Raw genomic sequence first — 18539 nt, forward strand, 5'->3', positions numbered from 1 at the left:
AGGTCCCCCTTCAGCCAGCTCCCGCTTCCTGATTCCTGAGCCCCCAAATTACAGCTCTGCCCAGGGCATCTGCTTTAAAAATCTTCCATAGCTCCCTCACAAAAAAATGTGATGTAAACAGAAGAGAGGAAGGAAAGAGTAAAGAAAGGTCAGGAGAAAGGAAGGAAAGAAAAGTAAATCAATGGGAGAGTGGTTAACTGCATGGATGGTTGGATAGCTGGATAGCTGGATGGGGGGTGGGTGGGTGGATGGATGCATAAGTGAATGAACAGAAATATGGATGAATGGATAATGAGATGAATGAGTGCATCGATAGGCAGATGGACAGATGAAGGATGGATGGATGGATGAAGAAATGCATAATGAATGGACAGATGGATGGAAAGATGAATGAATAAATGGATGGATGGATGGGTGGATAAATGAATAGGTGAGTGGATGGGCGGATAAATGGATGGATGGGTGAGTGGGTGGGTGGATAAGTGGTTCATTGGGTGGATGGATGGATAGCTGATGGGATGAATGGATGAATGAACAGATGGATGAATGGGTAGATGGATGAATGAATGGACAGATGGATGGGTGAGTGAATAAGTAGGTAAATACATGCATAGATGAGTGGGTGGGTGGGTGGATGGGCAGATGGGTGGTTGGGTGGGTGGACAGATGGATGGATAGATGGATCAATGACTAGATGAATGCATAAATGGCTGAATGGGTAGACAGATGAATGGATAGATAAAATAATGGATGGATATTTAGACAGATGAATGGGCCAGCAGATGGATGGGTTGGTGAATGGATAGATAAGTGGATAGATGGATGAGGATGGAGGTTGAGTGGTGGGTGGATAGATGAATGAATGGGAGGGTAGATAGATATATTAGTTGTGTATATAAAGGCAAGATTCCCCTCTCAGACTGTTTTGCCCATGTGTATTTCCTTGCTTCTGGGTGACATGAATTTGAACTATGCTTGATGTATTATTTCATTGAAAACACCAACAGCCCTATAAGGGAGGCATCTGATTCCTGCTTTATTGAATCAGAGAGTTTCAAGGATCTTACACAATGTCCCACTCAATAAGCTGGTGGCAGAGCTGGAATTCAAACACAGCCACATCTGCCTATCTGTGCCCAGGACCCTTTGCCCAGGGTGGTTTTCCCTGCTGTTCCCAGCCCCAAGTATCACCTGGAACTCTGGATACCCACCGGATGGACACCCCTGGCCTACCCTTAAATTCTGTCTACCTCGTCTCTGTGCTTAGTCTGACAGGGTTGGTGGTACCTGTTTTAAACTTACAACTCTCCCTGCTAACTTACGCCTTCTGCAACAAACTGCCTCTGCGTGCAAATGTTCCTGCAACGGGGATAAAGCAATCATTTCCCTGATGATGGCCCCAGCAGCCAGGACGCAGCCCCAAGAGCTGGTTTCCATGCTTTGCATAAACTTCAGCAGACTCCAAGGGCTGGGGCCCGAGAGCCCAATTAGGCCTCAGGATGACTGACACTGGACAAATAAATGGCCCTCGGTTCCCAACCTACAGAATGGGAATAATGCGAGTAACAGCCACACAGGGTGATTTCAGGAATCCAACTGGAGAATACACAAGACTTAGCACTCAGCAAACAATCAATACACGGTGACCCCCCTTTCAAATGCCTGCTCCTAAGCAAAGCCTTCTTGACGTAGCCAGAAGCAGCCTGGAAGCTGAGCCCCTCCCAGGCTAGCTCCAGCCTTCCCTAACACAGGGCTCAGTCCAAGAGATGACTATTGGGTCTTGGATACCCTATTGCCTTTTCCTCGAGTGGCTTCACCCTGGTGTCTTTCTCAGGACTTGGGAGGGCCAAGCCCTTGGTCAGTGCCCAAGGGAGCACAAGCTGTTGGCATACAGGTTCTGCTGCCCACCCCGTCGTCCTCAGCACTTCAGTCCACGTGATAATAGCCCACCTCTTGCTATTAGGGGCAGCACGGAGCCAAGGGGAGATCTAAGCCCACAAGACCTGCAACTCTCCTGTAGGAACTGACCGCAGCCTTGGCACATGATATCACGAAGACACCACGACCCTTGAAACCCACAAATGGCGATAACAGCAGATCACAGCGATGGAGCACTTCCATGAGTCACGAGTCATGTTCCACAGTTCACACACATCATCTCAAGAGCCTGGGACCCAGGACGGGGCCGCATCTGACCTGGCGTGTGGGAGCTTGACGGCAGCCTCCACCCACCACACCTAGGAATCCTTGTACGGTAGCATGACGGATTCTCAGGGACTGTGGCAAGCTGCAAGACACCATTTGGAGAGGAAATTATTCAGAGCATAGCACACCCATGACCTGTGCTTCTCAGCTTTCATCCCAGCCCAAATGTGCCAGAAGCTAAATTTAGGGTGAGGGTTGTACCCAGCCTGTGCTCTGTCAAGAAAGAGCCGAATGCTGCTGTGAAGCCACCCAGGAGCATGTGCTTCCTGTCCCCTGTTCATAATCCATTTTAAATGGACTCATCAACATTCACTGCCATGCTCATATAAAATAACAGCAGCAACTGCCACTAAATTCGTATTATGCTGTACGGCCAGGCTGCTCTTCTATTACTCATGGCCATGCCGGGTGGGCAGGGGGCTTGTGTTACCCATGTCTGAAGCTACAGGCATGGCAGTGTGCCATGCAAAAGCCCACGCCCTCCTGCCATCTTTGCTATTCACTCAGCGGGCCAGACTGGAAACCCAGGCATGACTCTGCACACCCAACACCCAGCCACAAGGCAGATTCCAGCCTGGCCATGGCTGATTCTCCCACGGACATGGCAGCAGCCTCCCAATGTGAGCCCCACTTCCATCCTTCCTTGCAAAAGACAGCTATCCATGTAACAGATACAGGATTCTTCTTAACAATATAAATCATGGTAACTTCTTTGCTAAAATGCTGAAAGATTCTCCACGTTTAGAACAAAACCTAGACCCCTGACTTAGAAAACATGAGGTTCAAGGGACCTGGCCCCTATCTCCGGCCTAACTTTCCTACCTCTTCTTCTGGACTATGTACCTCCCATGCCCACCTCCAACTGGCTACCCCTGGCGTCTGTGAGATCCCAAGCAAGTTCTTGCCCACGGCACGGTCTTGCCCAAAGCTGTTTTCAGGAATGTGCTATCCACACATCTGTACATGCTCATCCCTCCCGAAGGCATTCCTGAGCATTTTGCTTTTACTACTGGGCAGTCCACCTTGCCCCGAGGATCACGCTATCCTTCCTGCACTGTAACACTGGTGCTGAATGTCATAAAATGCTTAACACAGCACTAATCTGGATGGGTGGGTGGATGAATGGATGGGCGAATAGATAAACACAATGGTGGGTGGGTGCCTGGTTGAGTAGATAAATGGATAGGTGGGTGGATGAACTGGATGGACAGGTGAATGAATGTATAGATAATGGATAGATGAACAGATATGGGTAAATAGGCAAGTGGATGAACAGATAGGTGAATGGATGGATAGATAGTGGATGGATGAATGAATAATGGATAGACAGGCAGATGGATGGGAAGGCGGGTGGATGGACAGATGAATGGACTGACGAATGCATGGATGAACAGAGGGATGAATGGGTGGAGAAGTTGGTAGGCAGACAAGTAGATGGATGGAAAGATAAATGGATGGATGGTTGAGTAGGTGGACAGATTAATTAATGGATGATGATAGGTCAATGGGTGGGTGGACATATGGATCAATAGATGGGTAGAGGGATGAGTGTGTAGGTGGATGGATGGATGACAGGTGGGTAGACAGATGGATCAATAGATGGGCAGATAGATGAGTGTGTGGGTGGGTGGCTGGGTGAGCGGGTGGGTGGCTGGGTGTGCAGGCGGGTGGCTGGGTGTGCAGGCGGGTGGCTGGGTGAGCGGGCGGGTGGCTGGGTGTGTGGGTGGGTGGCTGGGTGAGTGGGCGGGTGGCTGGGTGTGCGGGTGGGTGGATGGGTGAGCGGGTGGGTGGCTAGGTATGCAGGTGAGGGGATGGGTGGGTGGGTGGATGGATGGATGGATGGATGGATGGATGGATGGATAAATGGATGAAGTGGGTAGGCAGATGAACGGATGGATGGAAAGATGGGTAGATGGATGGGTGAGTGGGTGGACAAATGGATGATAAGTAGGTGGACAGATGGATGGACAGTCAGACAAGTGGGTGAATGGTATCATGGGTAGATGACAGAAACCATCATCTCCACAGCAGAGTCAGGGAAACCTCTTCAGAGAAGTTGAGAAACAACACATAGAGCCAGCAAGTGGCAAAACTGGGCCAAGCCCCTGCCCTTGAACCTGGTTTGATCTCCATGAAGTAGGAAGCATGTCGGGAAGCTTGTCACCCAGAGATTCCTTCTATGCTCGAGGTGGGTATCAGCACAGCTGCAGAGATGTACCAAGCCCTCTTTCCCTATCAGGGCTAAACACAAGGACAGATGACTGGGCTCTGGAGCACTACACCTCCAGGCACAGTCTAGAAACCGAGTCCCCGGGGTCCAGCTCACAGTCGGGATTGGTCAGTGGAATGCCAATGACTCTTCCAAATTCAGCTTTGGCAGAAACTCCCCAGAACCCAGGCTCGGCAGTCATCCTCCTATGGTGTTCTTCAAAAGACCCTGGCTATCTCCCTCCCTGCAGAACAAACCTCCCCACCTCCCACCTCCCTCAACATCTGACCCTGTCCCTTGCTCCCTCCACATGGTCAGGGGTCCCTTTCTCCCAGAAGCCTCTGCCCCAGACCATGGTGAACACAGCTCACCTGACCCTACCACCTACACTCCCTATCACACCTGCCCCAAAGCTCCTACGGCTGAGTTACTTGGGTGTGAGGGATTTTCTCAGCTCTGCACTTGACACCCCCAGACTCTCATCAGCCTGAATGTCCCCTCATAGTCCCCTTCTCCCCTCAGGCCATGTGATCCTCGTGCAGACCTGCCCTTCAGACCTCTCCTACCACCCATGAAGGTGACGGGTCCCTTTATGTAACCCCACGTAATAAGTTTTTTTTTTTTTTTCTTTTTTTGAGAGGGAGTCTCACTCTGTCACCAGGCTGGAGGGCAGTGGCGCAATCTTGGCTCACTGCAACCTCCACCTCCCGGGTTCAAGCAATTCCCCTGCCTCAGCCTCCCGAGTAGCTGAGACTACAGGCATGCACCACCATGCCTGGCTAATTTTTTTTTGCATTTTAGTAGAGATGGGGCTTCACCATGTTGGCCAGGATGGTCTCGATCTTCTGACCTCGTGATCCACCCGCCTCGGCCTCCCAAAGTGCTGGGATTACAGGCGTGAGCCACCGCGCCCGGCCAAGAATGTTTCGAAGGGGGAATGGCCTGTGGAACACAGGAGGGAACAAGGGAGTAAGAATTAGGCCAACAGAGTGTGTATTTCATCTGTCCACCTCCAACCCCCACGTGTGGAGGGCAGAATGCAAGGTCCCCAGGGACTGCGAGCCAGTCCTGCTTTCCTACCAGTTGGGTGAATGAACTAGGACAAACAGTTAACCATTTTTCCCTCACTCTCTCACTTGAAGAAAGTGGGTGAATACCTGTCCTTTGACCTCTCAATGCCGTAGAAAGTACAAAATGAAAAGCGAGCATGCATTTATAATTTTAGAAATATACGCAAAGGGCCGGGCGCAGTGGCTCACACACTTTGGAAGGCTGAGAGGCGAGAGGATGACTCAGCCCGAGGCCCATGGGTTCGAGACCAACCTGGGCAACATGGCAAAACCCCATCTCTATTTAAACAAAACAAAAAAGAAGAAAAGAAAGAAAAGAAGATGTGTCTGTAGATCACACCAGAAAGCCCCTTTATTCCAAACTTCCCTTTCTGCAGGGACCGTGTGCATCTCAGAGGACGCTTTCTTCCCGGGACCCAGGGAAAGGACATCCCTAGGGATGCTGGTCACACAAGGAACAGCGCTGGCCTCTCCGGGTCCCCTCTTGGTAGGGAAGAGTGCCGACCTGCCCCCTCTGCAGGCACCGTCCGTCCACGCTGGCAGCCACCGCCTGGCATTTTAATCAGGCCCCAGGTTAGTAAATCCTGCCACTTCCCTGCGGGCTTCAACCCCGCCGCGGGCAGATCATGTTTAACAGCAAGACCTGCTATGAAGCCTCTGCTTCCACGTGAAAATAAATGAGTCCCAAACCTACTAATGGTTTTGCTCCTCCAGTCTGCCCTCTTAAGAATGGGTCGTCAAGGACTAATGCTTTTACAACACTATAAAACAAGGTCTGGAATGGTTCTGATGCCTCAGAAGTGTATTAAGATGAAAATTTATGTTTTCATACGCCATACGGCATTGAAATACAAGCTCTAAAGAAAGAGACAGAATTACTGTGTGTTCTGACAAAAGATTCCCAGCCCCTCCAGAACCTGAACCTGTATCAAAACACGATTTCCATCACAATTCCCATCCAAGGTCTTAATTGGTGGAAAGCAGGCTTTTTAGATTTAAATTGTTGTTTTTCTTTAAAAACAAACAAGCCCTGCAAACATCCATGCCAGAGTTAACTGCATTGAGCTGGCCTCCTCTACAAGCCAGTTAACTCTGCTCAGGGCATGGGGTTTGTTTCTTCGACTTCTCCAGGCAGGTGCAAATCCACACAGCCTCGGCAGGCTACCGGGTTTGTGCCTTGAGACTATCCCAGCAGATGCCAACCCCGGGCCCAAAGGGAGAGGCCGGGAATAGGCCAGACTTCAGGGAGCTTAGAGCTAGAGATTACGTCAGCACGGGAATAAACGAGCGGTCCAACCGGGAGGAGACCCGAAAGACCAATGCAGAGCTGTGATCAGCGGGGACGGGAGCAGAGGCCAATTTGGATAGTGGGGGGCTAGGAGCAGTGGGACCCAGACACAGCCAGTATGCAGAGATAAGGGGCCAAAAAGCAAGTGCAGACCTGGGAAGGATCCTGGAGCTCTGGGTCTCCCAGGCCAGGGGAGGCCTGATGTGGATACTGAACCTGCTGTGATGAAGTGGCTCAAGGGAGAGGGTGTGTCACACAATCTGATTGATGGTCTTTGTTGAACGATCCCTCTCCCAGCTCCTGGGGTGGAGCCTGGGTTGTAGGTGACGGGAGGAGAACGTGGAGCCCGGCTGGCAGGCTACTGCACTGGTGTGTGTAGTGTCTGGAATGGGCTTGCGTAGAGACCGTGGAAATGGGAAGAAGAGCAACGTCAGCTGGAATTCGGAGCCCGGAGACAGGACTGGACTGGCTGATGGACTGGACAAGGGGTCACAAACTGGGGATGATGTTCAGGCTTCCGGCTTGGGTGGATGGACCCAAGCGGGAAATCTATGTGCTCGGGATTGGGGGAGCCTGGTTTTAGACACACTGCATTGGAGGAGACCTTTGGGATCCCCCACGGGACTGGTCAGCTGGGCAGTGAGGCACAGTCTAGCGTCTAGCGAACTGGAGGCAGGAGTTTGGCAGGAGGAGACGTGGACGTGGGGCTGACTTTGCTGAAGTCTTGGGGCTCTCGGTCTCAGCAGGAGACAAGCCACCTTACCTCAGAGACTCAGGGACATGGGCTAAGCAGGTGTGGGCTGGTAGGCAGGGCAGAGGCCGCTCCGCAGGACTCAGGGACTGGGGTAGCATCCACCTTAGATGGTGAGGATGGAGGGGTTTTTACACCTGGGGAGGTTTAGAGAAACCCTGAACACCGTCACATTCCAGGGACAAATCTCAGAAATGATTTGTAGGCCAGACAGCAGGTGTGAGAGACCCCTGGTCAGGAGGCCTGACCTGGTTCGAGCGGCTCACTGGGATGGGCTCCACGAGATGACACCTGTCCTCATAAACGCCTGCCTCTGTTTCAGCTGATCTAAGCACCAGACCCTGAGCTGACAGCACACCTGCCCAGTGCCCAGGTCACCCTCAGGAACACAGTCTGGCTTCATCGTGGCTCATCCGGTGCTGGCCATGTCTGGACGAGCCCCAAGGGTCCTCTGCTTGGTGTCCTGGGACGCCTGTGAACTCCTGGCCACGGCTTGGTGGTGGAAGACACACATTCCCTGAGGAGGTTTTCCTTATCTCCGGGACTCATCCACCTGCTCCCATGGCAAATCCTCATCTTAACTCTGGGTCCCAATGAAGATACAATTCAGAGTCTAAAATAACTCAGGCTGCTACGAACAGCTCTGGTGAGGCCTGGCACCTCCTTCCAGACTACGCCTGGTCCACTCTCTCTGGCATCCGGGTTGGGGACACAGGGAAGAGGCACCGACACCCCGTTTTGGTCTCTTAGACCTCAGAGTATGAAATATGACTTTACTCGGAGATGAGATCTTTTTTTTTTTTTTTTTTTTTTTTTTTGAGACAGAGTCTCGCTCTATCACCCAGGCTGGAGTGCAATGGCATGATCTTGGCTCACTGCAACCTCCGCCTCCTCCCAGGTTCAGGCGACTCTCCTGCCTGAATAGCTGGGACTGCAGGTACGCGCCACCATACCTGGCTACTTTTTTTTCTATTTTTAGTAGAGACGGGGTTTCACCATGTTGGCCAAGATGGTCTCGATCTCCTGACCTCGTGATCCACCTGCCTTGGCCTCCCAAAGTGCTGGGATTACAGGTGTGAGCCACCGCGCCTGGCTGGAAATGAGATCTTTACAGCTACGTGGAGTCTTTAAAGTGGAGTCACTCAGGTAGGCCCTCATCCAACAGGAGAGGTGTGTTGTAAGAAGAGGAAACCTGGACAGACAGGAAGAAACTGAGTGAGGATGACGACAGCCACCTGCAAGCCAGGAGGAGAGGCCTCAGGAGACAGCAGCCCCCCGCACCCTCACCGCGGGCTCCACCCCCGCAACGGGGAGAGAACGTTTCTGATGAAACCACCCGGTTTGTGATACTTTGTGATGGCAGCCCCAGCAAACGGAAGCTGCAGCGCCAGGGGTCTCCCTGTCTCGGCCCCTCGGTTCCTGTGACCTGGGCACCTTACAAGAGCAAGGAAGGGACCCTCCAGGTTCTGGGACATGCCCACACACCCCGCTTTCTTCCCTGAGCTCTGGTCACCAAGGAGGCAAAGGGGAGAGGGGCTTCCAAGGGGCCCGTCACTTGGAAAGGGGAAACCAGCTTCCGTTGCCATGGCAACTCCACTGGGACGCTCTGCTATTTGCACATTTTGAGATTGGAGGTGGGTAGTGAGAAGGGAAAAGGGAAAGAAAGATTGAGGGAGATGGGAATATCCAGGGCAAAAGAAAGGAGACAGACAAGCAAACAAAGTTTCGGAAAAATCTAGCTTTGAATGGGCAACCCCGACAGGGCCTACTGAGCTCATATGAGTCTCGTGGGCTCAGGGATGTCCCCACCAAGTCGTGGTGGCTCCGGCCAGATGTCAGCCCGGGTCCCTCCCTGTCAGAGAGGAAACGGAGGCTCAAAGACGAGCAGTGGCCTGCACAAGGTGACCTTGTGACTTGGAGGATTCTCCAGGTTAAAGTGGCCGCACTGGATGAGGGCTCCTCTTCTTGTAATGAGCCAAACGTTTGAGCCAACCCCCCAAATTCATATGTTGAAACCCTAACTCCCAGTGTGATGGTTTTATGAGGTGGTGTCACTGGGAGGTAATCGAGTCATAAGGGTAGAACCTTCATACACAGGATTAGTGTCTTTATAAAAGGGACCCCCAGGACCTGGGTGTGGTGGTATGAACCTCTAATCCCAGCACTTTGGGAGGCTGAGGCAGGAGGATCCCTTGAGGCCACAAGTTCAAGACCAGCCTGGGCAACATGACAAGAACCCATCTATACAGAAAATACAAAGATTAGCTCGACGTGGTAGCACACACCAGTAGTCCCGGCTGCCTGGGAGGCTGAGGTGGGAGGATTGCTTGAGCCCAGGAGATTGAGGTTGCAGTGAGCCATGACTGCACCACTGAACTCCAGCCTGGAAAATGGAGTGAGAGTGTTTTTAAAAAAGGGGGAGGCTAGAGAGTTCTCTGGTACCCTGATTTCACACTTCTAGCCTACCGAACGGTGAGAAATAATTATCTATAGTTTATGAGCCATCCAGTTCACGGTACTTTGTGGCAGTGGCCTGGGTGGGCCAAGACCTTCTTTCTTGGAGAGTGTAGGGAGTGGAATTCGTGGTTCTTACAACGCCCGTGCGAGGATTTGAGTCAGACCCGCACCCCCCATACGCTCCAAGGAGAGACTCGACTTCTAGGGTCTGGCTGGCAGATGCCTGACTGCTCTTGCAGGATGAACCATTATAGAGAAAAGCAGAGACGCTGCAGAACTAGGCGATGTCTAAATTTAGCCTCACAAAGAATCTAGAGCACGAGAGCATGGAAATACTATTCCGAAGGGACACAGAAAATACAATGGACCGAGCAGACCGAATTCACCGCGAGTAAGAGAACGCGGGCTGGGGGCGGGGGGCAAAGGCAGGTGACGGAAGGACCAGGTTGAGATGCAGCCGTGTGTACCTCATTCCCCGACAGCCCACTGGACGGAGGCGCACCGCGAGGATGGGGATGGGTGAGGGACAGACATCCGGCAACAGGAGGACCAGGCTGAGCGTGCGCCTCATTCCCCGACGGCCCATCGGATGGAGGCGCGCCTCGGGGTGGGGTGGGTGGCTGGGCTGGCTCGGCAGCAGAGGGTGCAGTCATAATCACTCATCTCCAAAATCACCCTCGAGCCTGCTAGCAAGGAGCCACAAGGCGCTGCCTGGTGCCACCTTCTGATGTAGCCAGACAAGAAGTGTGTTCTTCTTCCAGCACTGAATCAGACTCTGTCTCTCAAAATGAGCCTCAGATTCATTCATTCATTTTCATTCATTCACTCACTCACTCACTCATTCCTTCATTCACCCTGCAGAAACCAAGCACCTCCCCGGTGCTAGGTACTGCTCTACCCCAGCATCCAGCACTGAGGAAGCTGCCCACAGTGCTGCCTTTCCTCAGCTTCGAATGCCTGGCTTTCTTGGGTGGGGGCCCGTCCCTGGCAGTCCCAGCCTCAGTCACGCCTCACCCAGGAGGAAGGCAGCGGCGGTTCCCCTGGGCCTTCTCCTCCCAGCTGCTTTCTGCAGTTTCCAGTCGGCGGGGGCTGCCTGGCTGTTCTCCAGGGTCCATGGCCTCTCCAGCATCTTAGTCGTTAATTCCCTACACAGATGCCTCTGTCGGAAAGGCCTGGGGTGGTCTCCACTTTCTGGATTAGACTAACTCACAGGCCACCAGGGAGTGGTCTACTGCCGTGTACGCTCTCCTGGTGACGTAGGCAGCACTCCAGACAGCACCCCGAGGGGTCCCCTGCCGTCAGAAGGCAGGGGTGCAGCTCAGAGGAGCCACAGCCCATCACACCCCGTGGCACCAAATTGGGGGACTCCGTGTAGGACGGATCTCATCACAGAGAAGTGAAGTTGGAACCGAGACCCATTTTTGAGAGAAATGGTCATAGGAGCCACACCTGGCTAACGAGGATTCTGAGAAGGAGAGGCCGCTGAAACAAGGACGCAACAGATAAGACCAAGAAACATCCAGATGTAACATTTGGCTGCAAAGAAAGCGTCCAAGTGTTCGTTTGTGTTGATGTTCCAGAAAGTCAAAACTGCCATTTGCGGCAGACGTCAGTGATTCTAGCGCCAAAGGCTCATGGCGCTTGCACTCAGAATCCGAGGACAGCAATTTACAAGGAGTGAGGATAAAATCTGAAGTCCTATCTCGCTAGGAATGACTTTTCTTATCAGTTCATGAAGCGGCCCAGAGACACATAAGCCAACGAATGGGAGATTTAATGATTTCTGAAGGTCCCTTTTGGCTGGAGATTTCCTGGGTCTACTGGGAAAATTTTCATCTCCCCAGTCCCTACCACCGGCACCACACGGTTTCTGCAAAGGCAGTACCCAGACACAAACGGAGAAGCCCTAAGGCAGCTCCCACGCCACACGGGGCCGGCAGCTCCGGACCACCTGGAGAGAAGGCAAAAGGGCGAAGCCTCCTACCTTCATTCATCAGCCTCCACCCCATGCTCTCCTTCCCGAAAAACACCTCTTCCTGGAGTTCCTCCTCCATGGGACCATCCAGCCACACATGGGCAGCCTTCACACCTTCTCCCCATCCCCAGAGACTTGTCTCCAGGGTGAAGGTCATGCTCCCTGTGGAATAAAACAGGCCTTCTTGCTGGTGATGTCAAGAGGCTTCCAATCTGGGGACCTGTGCTCCCAAAGCTGGTCCGCTAGCCCTCTGGAGCTCAGGGGACCCTTCCCCAAGGAAACATTTCTTAAGGGGTCCCCTAGAGCCAGCTGCTGTCTGCCAGCGACGGGGCTTCCTAGCGGCCCTCGCTGGCCTTCAGAGTATCTCTAGGGAACAGAGGAGAACGGCCCAACAACCCCACCGGCCTCTTCCTTCACTCCCTCGCTGGCTCTCACCCCAACAGGCAAGGCCTGGGGCTGACATTCCATGAAGCCAGGGGCCGAACGAATGATGTGTCGTTGAATCTCAGAGGAGAAACGGGATCTTGGAGCGCAGAGGGATTTCAGTCGAATTAGGTTTATTTCAAAAAAAAAAAAAAAAGAGAGAGAGTGAAGTCCCTTGGGAAAGGGGATTCCCACTCTGACTCTCTCACATTCTAGAATATGAAGATAGGGTCCTGAGGTCAGCTGTCTCCTATCCAGGTAGGGGTGAGTGGAGGGTGCTGATGGAAGGCTTCTCTGCTCTGAGTCCTTAGTAAATCCTGAACACGGGGGAGGACCCGTGAGGAGACTGCACGTGGCTTGACTCTACATGGGGTGCAGGGTCGAGGGCAGGTCTGGAGGCCAAGGACCAGGTCAGGACTCCACCGACGGAGGAGAGGTAACAACCTCAGCTGACAGCAAACAGCTGTGTCCCCGTGGGGAGGGCAGCATGGGCAGAAGGGCCGACGGCCGGGGCTGCCTGGGCCGGGGCTGCCTTCACGGACACACTGCCCAAAGCCAGAAAAGCCTGCCCAGGTCACTGGCTCGTGACTGCGGGGTCAGCTCGGCCACGTTCCCTCTTGCAAATGGATGCTATAGATTTGTATTCATTACCCACTGAATTCAGAGCCAGCCACACATCCACGTCTCAGCCCAATAAAAGCTTTAACATTTACCCAACGGCACAGAGTCATTATTCTGTGACAATATTCCACTGCTGACCTTTATTGCCTCTAACTCTCTGAAATTTCCAGGGAAGCATTTTAGTGTTCAGCACGCAGGTCCCAGGTCCATGGCCCCCGCGGTACGCCCGCCCGTCCGTCTTCCTCTGTCTGGATTTCACGTACGGACAGTGTGTTTGCCACCACTTAATTCCATGGCTGACTGTGCCTCCCTCTAAAGTGATCAGTGTCAGTGCTGGGCAAACACTGGGGTGGAATGACCAGCAGGTCCCTCCATGCTGATTATGCAAATGGTGCGCACCGTCACCAAGGGCCCAGCGCTGGCTTGAAGTGTCTCAACTCCTTAGCATTTGACAGCATAATTGAAGACACAAATAGGAAGCCTAATGAAGAGTTTAGTTTTCTCGAGGAAGACTCCCTCCTTCTCACTTTCAACACCTTGGCCCAGAGGGTGCAAGTGAGTACGATGGGTCGCGTGGATGAGAGGCTGATGGGGTCGGGAGGGGAGATGGGGCACACAGACACCTGTCCACGGGCCTGGGATGGCGCGATCTGCTCTTGGGCAACCCCAGGTTCATAACCTGTGCCTGCCACAATAAGTCCGGCTAAGTTGGATAGACTCCCAGGCCTCGGTTCCTCCATGTGTCAAATGGAAATAACACTATAATAAGCAATGACGATAGTCAGGAGTCCCTCTGCCACCACTGCTACCAGCTGGGCATGAGGCTACTGACTATTACTTATCCCCGTGGCACAGAGAGGTTAAGTAACTTGTCCAAAGTCGCACAGCCCGAGAAGGGCGGAGTCGACACTAGCCAGGAAGGTGGGTTCCAGAGTCCAGGCTCACAGGCTGTGGACGGAGCAGGGCTGTGTCCACACCTGACACAGTCAGCCCCACACCCCGCGGGGGCAGCCCAGGGCCCCGCCCACACCGGGAGCACAGTGACAGGAGCTGCCATGGCCAGTCCTAAGCCACGTCTGCAAAGGGGCCCTGGAGTGGAAAGCCGTGGAGGGACGCGTCATGTGGCCCTCCTCATCCTCAGACATTCTTTTCCACAAACCTGCCCAGTTCTCACCCAGGGTGCCACAGTCCAGAGGATGTCAGGGGAGGGTGTCCCCTGGTCAGAGGCCACGTCCAGGTGGATGCTGAGTGCTAGAGGCTGAACTGTGTCACCCACAAAATTCATGTGACGCAGCCTTAACCCCCAGGGTCTCAGCAGGTGACGGTGTTGGGGGAGACAAGGGCTTTAAAGAGGTGACGAAATTAAAATGTGGCCAGACGGGGCGGTCCTAAATCCAATCCAACTGGTGTCATTACAAGAAGAGATCAGGACACAGACGTTCAAAGGGATGACCCCACGAGGATACAGGGAGAAGGCAAAGTCTGCAAGCCAAAGAGAGGGGTCTCAGGAGGAACCGGTCCAGAGACCCCTTGATCTCGGCCTTCCAGCCCCCAGAACTGTGAAAGGATAAATGGCCTGCGTAAGCCTCCCTGTCTGTGGCTGGCACTTTGTGATGGCAGCTGGAGCAAACACATACACCACAGACCTCGACAATCTGTCCTAGAGGCCCCCAGAGCAGCAGGTTTCAGAGGGATGAAAACACATCGGTCCACAGGCCACAGAACGGTCGGGATGTGCCGGTCGGCGTGTTGTTAAACCCACTGGGACCAACAGGATTCCACGTATCCCGTACCAGAGTGATGGACGCTTCTGATCTCAGCCTGTGCTGGAGGAGGCTTGGATATTTCACAGCAAAGTGTGTGCAGACCATTCGGCTCATGGCAGGCTGCCTGTCCCGCCTCGCTGCCCACGGCCTCCCCATCAAGCCAAGCCGAGGCGTGGAGCTCCTGACAACGCCCAGCACTCTGCTCTGTGTCCCGGGCCAGAAACCTGGTTACCAGCAGAGCCTTCCTTGGGGTGGGCACCCTGGGCTCAGTGACCACCATGTCATCTTGGTACATCACTGTCATCTCCTTGATTGTCCTCGCCCAGACAGGGGTTCGACGGGGAGTCTCTCGGTGGTGTTGGAGGAGGGAGTGAGAATTGTCCCTCTGGCCACTTACTGCCATGCTGCTACTCAGTCGCCGCTGGGTCAGTGCGGGATCTCACCGCTAATTATGTGAACGCTCCCCTCCGCCCGAAGCTCCCCAGGCTCTGCCTTCTCACATACCCAGAAACCCCCACAAACATCCCCAAGAGTGTCCTCCCAAAATCGTGTCCACCCAGGACCTAAGAATGGGGACTTTGCTGGAAATAGGGTCACTGCCTCCTTGCAGATGTGATCAGTGAGGTTGAGATGAAGTCACCCTGGGTCAGGGAGGCCCTACATCTGAGGACTGCTGTCCTTACAAGGAGAGGGAGAGTGCGCCCCCCGGGGCACCACGTAAGGGTTTGAGGACAGCAGGGCAGCTGAACCTGAGTGCTGCAGGCTCACTCAGGCAGAGTGTGCTCCCGTCCGTCCCGGGGCCAGGCTCAGCACTGTCCTCTCCTGCAGTCCAGCTGAGCCAAAATGAGAGCCCAATCAGCGGGGAGGGAGGGGCAGATTCAGGAAAGAGGGAAAATGGAAAGGGCTGGTCCTGGATGGCTGGGGATGGGGCAGGTGAGGGCCAGGAAAGATCCAGGAAGATTTCTGGGTTTTCAGTTCCTGGGCCATCCTGAGATGGGGTGCCCAGGAAGAAGGGCCAGCTGGCCAGGAAAGGTGGGGTGTGTTCGCTGGAGCTGTTGCAACCACAGCCTGGATGACTGACCACAGGGATGTACCGTCTCATGGTTCTGGAGGTGGGAAGTCTGAGGTCAAGGTGTAGGCAGGGTGGGTTCCCGCTGGGGACTATCGGGAGACTGTTCCAGGCCTCTCTCCTGCTCTTGCCAGCCTGTTGGCAATCTTTGGCATTCTTTGACTGACAGAAGCATCACCCGGAGCTCTGCCTTTATCTTCTCAAGAGGTTTGCCCCAGCACGTGGCTGTGGCCACATTTCCCCTGTCTGTGTTGGTCAGGCTGGTCTCGAACTCCTGACTTCAGGTGATCTGCCCACCTCGGCATCTCAAAGTGCTGGGATTACAGGCATGGCCCCATCTGCTCTTTTTATAAGAATATCAGTCCTACTGGATTAAGGACCAGTCTGATGACCTCATTTTCAGTCGATGACTTCTGTCAAGACCCTACCTCTAAACAAGGTCACATTCTGAGATCCTCGACGTGATACTTCAACATATGTATTTGTAGGGACACACTTCAAATGGGAATCGGGGGTCTGGGTTTGCCTGGCAGCCGGCCCTGCAGGAAATGAGTCTGAGGGTCCGAGCAGAGGTCCGGGGAGGGCTCTGCAGGCCACCAATGCTGAGGGTCACTGGCACCAGGGGAGACGGGTGGGATGTGGGGGGCCCAGAGAGCAGGGCAAGGGCAACCACAGGACCCAGGGCGACCCCACCCACTGAGACGAGCCACACAGCCTGGCCCTGGGCCTCCTCCACGCGCTGAAGCCACATTTGTGTGCCGTGGAGCCTGTCAGCTCCCGAAGGAGAGGCTGTGCCTGGGACCCTGCAGATTCCCCAACACGTCTGCTGAACAAGCAGGACGGGGAGAGAAAGGAAATTGAGGTTGAGACAAATATTATAAATATGACCATATCCCTGAAGGAGAAGAAAGGCAAGAGAGTTCACATTGAAAGGCAGCGCGGGCCAGACCCACCCGGTGCTCGTGGGGCCCAGGAGGGTTTTATAGCAAACTGTGGCCATGCCAGAGCTGGGAGGGGACAGCCAGGGAAGAGGCACAGTCCCCATCTAAATTTGACTGAGAGACTCTTTGAAGCCATCTGAGATTCCCACATACGATTTCTATTAATATTTACAGCAAGAGGCGTCCCATCCTCCGTGACAACACTGTCTTGAAAGGAGCCTTTGAACTGCTGAGAAGGTAGACCCAGCATCCTTCTTAGATTAAGAACTCCACTGTTCATTCAACAAACACAACCCCACAGTGACACCCCGGAAAACCAGGGCCAGAGGGGCTGGGGTGTGTGCTCGCTGCCTGCTTCTGTGGCAGGAGGACGAGGCGTGTGTGGCGGTTACATCACACCGCCGTGGGTCTGGGCAGCATCCCACTGCCAATCGCAGGAGGAGTCCTTCAGGGGACGGATGAATAATCACGCTAAGTAGGATAAATAAAAACTATAAATAGCTTCAAATCAGTTCAGGTCAAGTCCTACTGCCAAAGAGGTGTGGAGAAAGCATTTCCTTTCCGGACGTTTTTGCAGACTTAAGGCTGAAGGGAGGGGACGGTCTTCACTCCTGAAGGCTCATGTTGGAGGACACTTGGGAGTGAAGACAGACTTCCCTACCTTCAAGCTTGCAGAGGAGATGGGGTGCAAGGCGGAAAGGAGGAAAAAACCCACATACATGAAGAGGGAGGATAAGTGGGACACAGGCTTTGAGGTGGACGCTTGGCGGGACGGGGAGGAACAAGGGCAAGACCCTTCCCTCGAAGCACCTGGTGGGCACAGTGAGTGCCAACGGCAAGCAGCTGGATGGCGGGAAGAGAGACCCTTAGATGGAGGGAAGAGGGGCTTCCAGACAGAGGGGCCCTCCACAGACCAGAGTCAGGGGCACACAGGTCCGTGAGCCACATGAGCCACGTGAGCCACGTGGAAAGGGAGGCTGGTCCCTGGATCACATCCATCCTGGCTCCTTGGAGTACCTGGCCAGCTGCGGGCCCCCATTCTCCTCCATGCTGGCCCGCAATTTTCAGTTTCTCCTCCAACTGAAAATTCACTGGTGGCAACTCTCACCCTTCACTGTCTTAAGGGCCGTGGGGCTGCTTTGCTTGGTACTGAAGTCTGGGGCCACGCTGGAGCATGGCGTTGCTTGCTAGGAGGCAGGGACCCCACGACATCGTGTAGAACCCAGCTCCTCGGGGCAGAAGCGGAACATTCCCGCTGTCTGCACGCTCCCCACACTCACGACCTCCGCGTCCCTCAGCTCCACACATGACAAAGGCTAATGACATCCTGGGCACCGGCAAGAGAGGGAGAGAGGAGATAGTCCCCATGCCTATCCTGGTGCCTGTGCCTCCTGGGTGGCCGCCCTCAGGAAGGTGAAACCTGCCGCTTGGGCCCTGCGGTTTATAGGATCATATGTTTGTGGTTCCCTAAAACAAAAGAGCCGTTGCCATGGCGATCGTGGCATCCCAGCACACAGAGGCTATTCTCAGATGCTGAACAATGAGTTTTGCCTTTCAAATGCATTTGATACCATTTGCCCGGAGAGCATTAGCATGGATTCTGACAAAACCCAGGAGCAAGAGGAGGAGGACGGGGGAGAGCTGAGGAGACCGAGACGCGTGGGGCTCCCCGAATCACACTGGGTCGTGAGGCAGGAGGGCCCAGCAGCCCCAGGCCCTTTCAACAGGCAAACAGGAAATCGGAAACAGCAGCAGTGAGGCAGG

General features: G+C 53.9%; 1 protein-coding gene and 1 pseudogene across 10 annotated transcripts in view; one reads left to right on the forward strand and one right to left on the reverse strand.

Moving 5' to 3' along the window:
• The window catches only part of SHANK2 (SH3 and multiple ankyrin repeat domains 2), a 684346-nt gene that overhangs the window by 389787 nt on the left and 276020 nt on the right, over positions 1–18539 (reverse strand). The gene's annotated exons all lie outside the window — the stretch shown is intronic.
• On the forward strand, positions 4351–8870 carry LOC141584786 (putative uncharacterized protein SHANK2-AS3; annotated as a pseudogene).

The sequence above is a fragment of the Saimiri boliviensis genome, chromosome 6 (genome assembly GCF_048565385.1).
Source record: "Saimiri boliviensis isolate mSaiBol1 chromosome 6, mSaiBol1.pri, whole genome shotgun sequence".
Taxonomy (NCBI): domain Eukaryota; kingdom Metazoa; phylum Chordata; class Mammalia; order Primates; family Cebidae; genus Saimiri; species Saimiri boliviensis.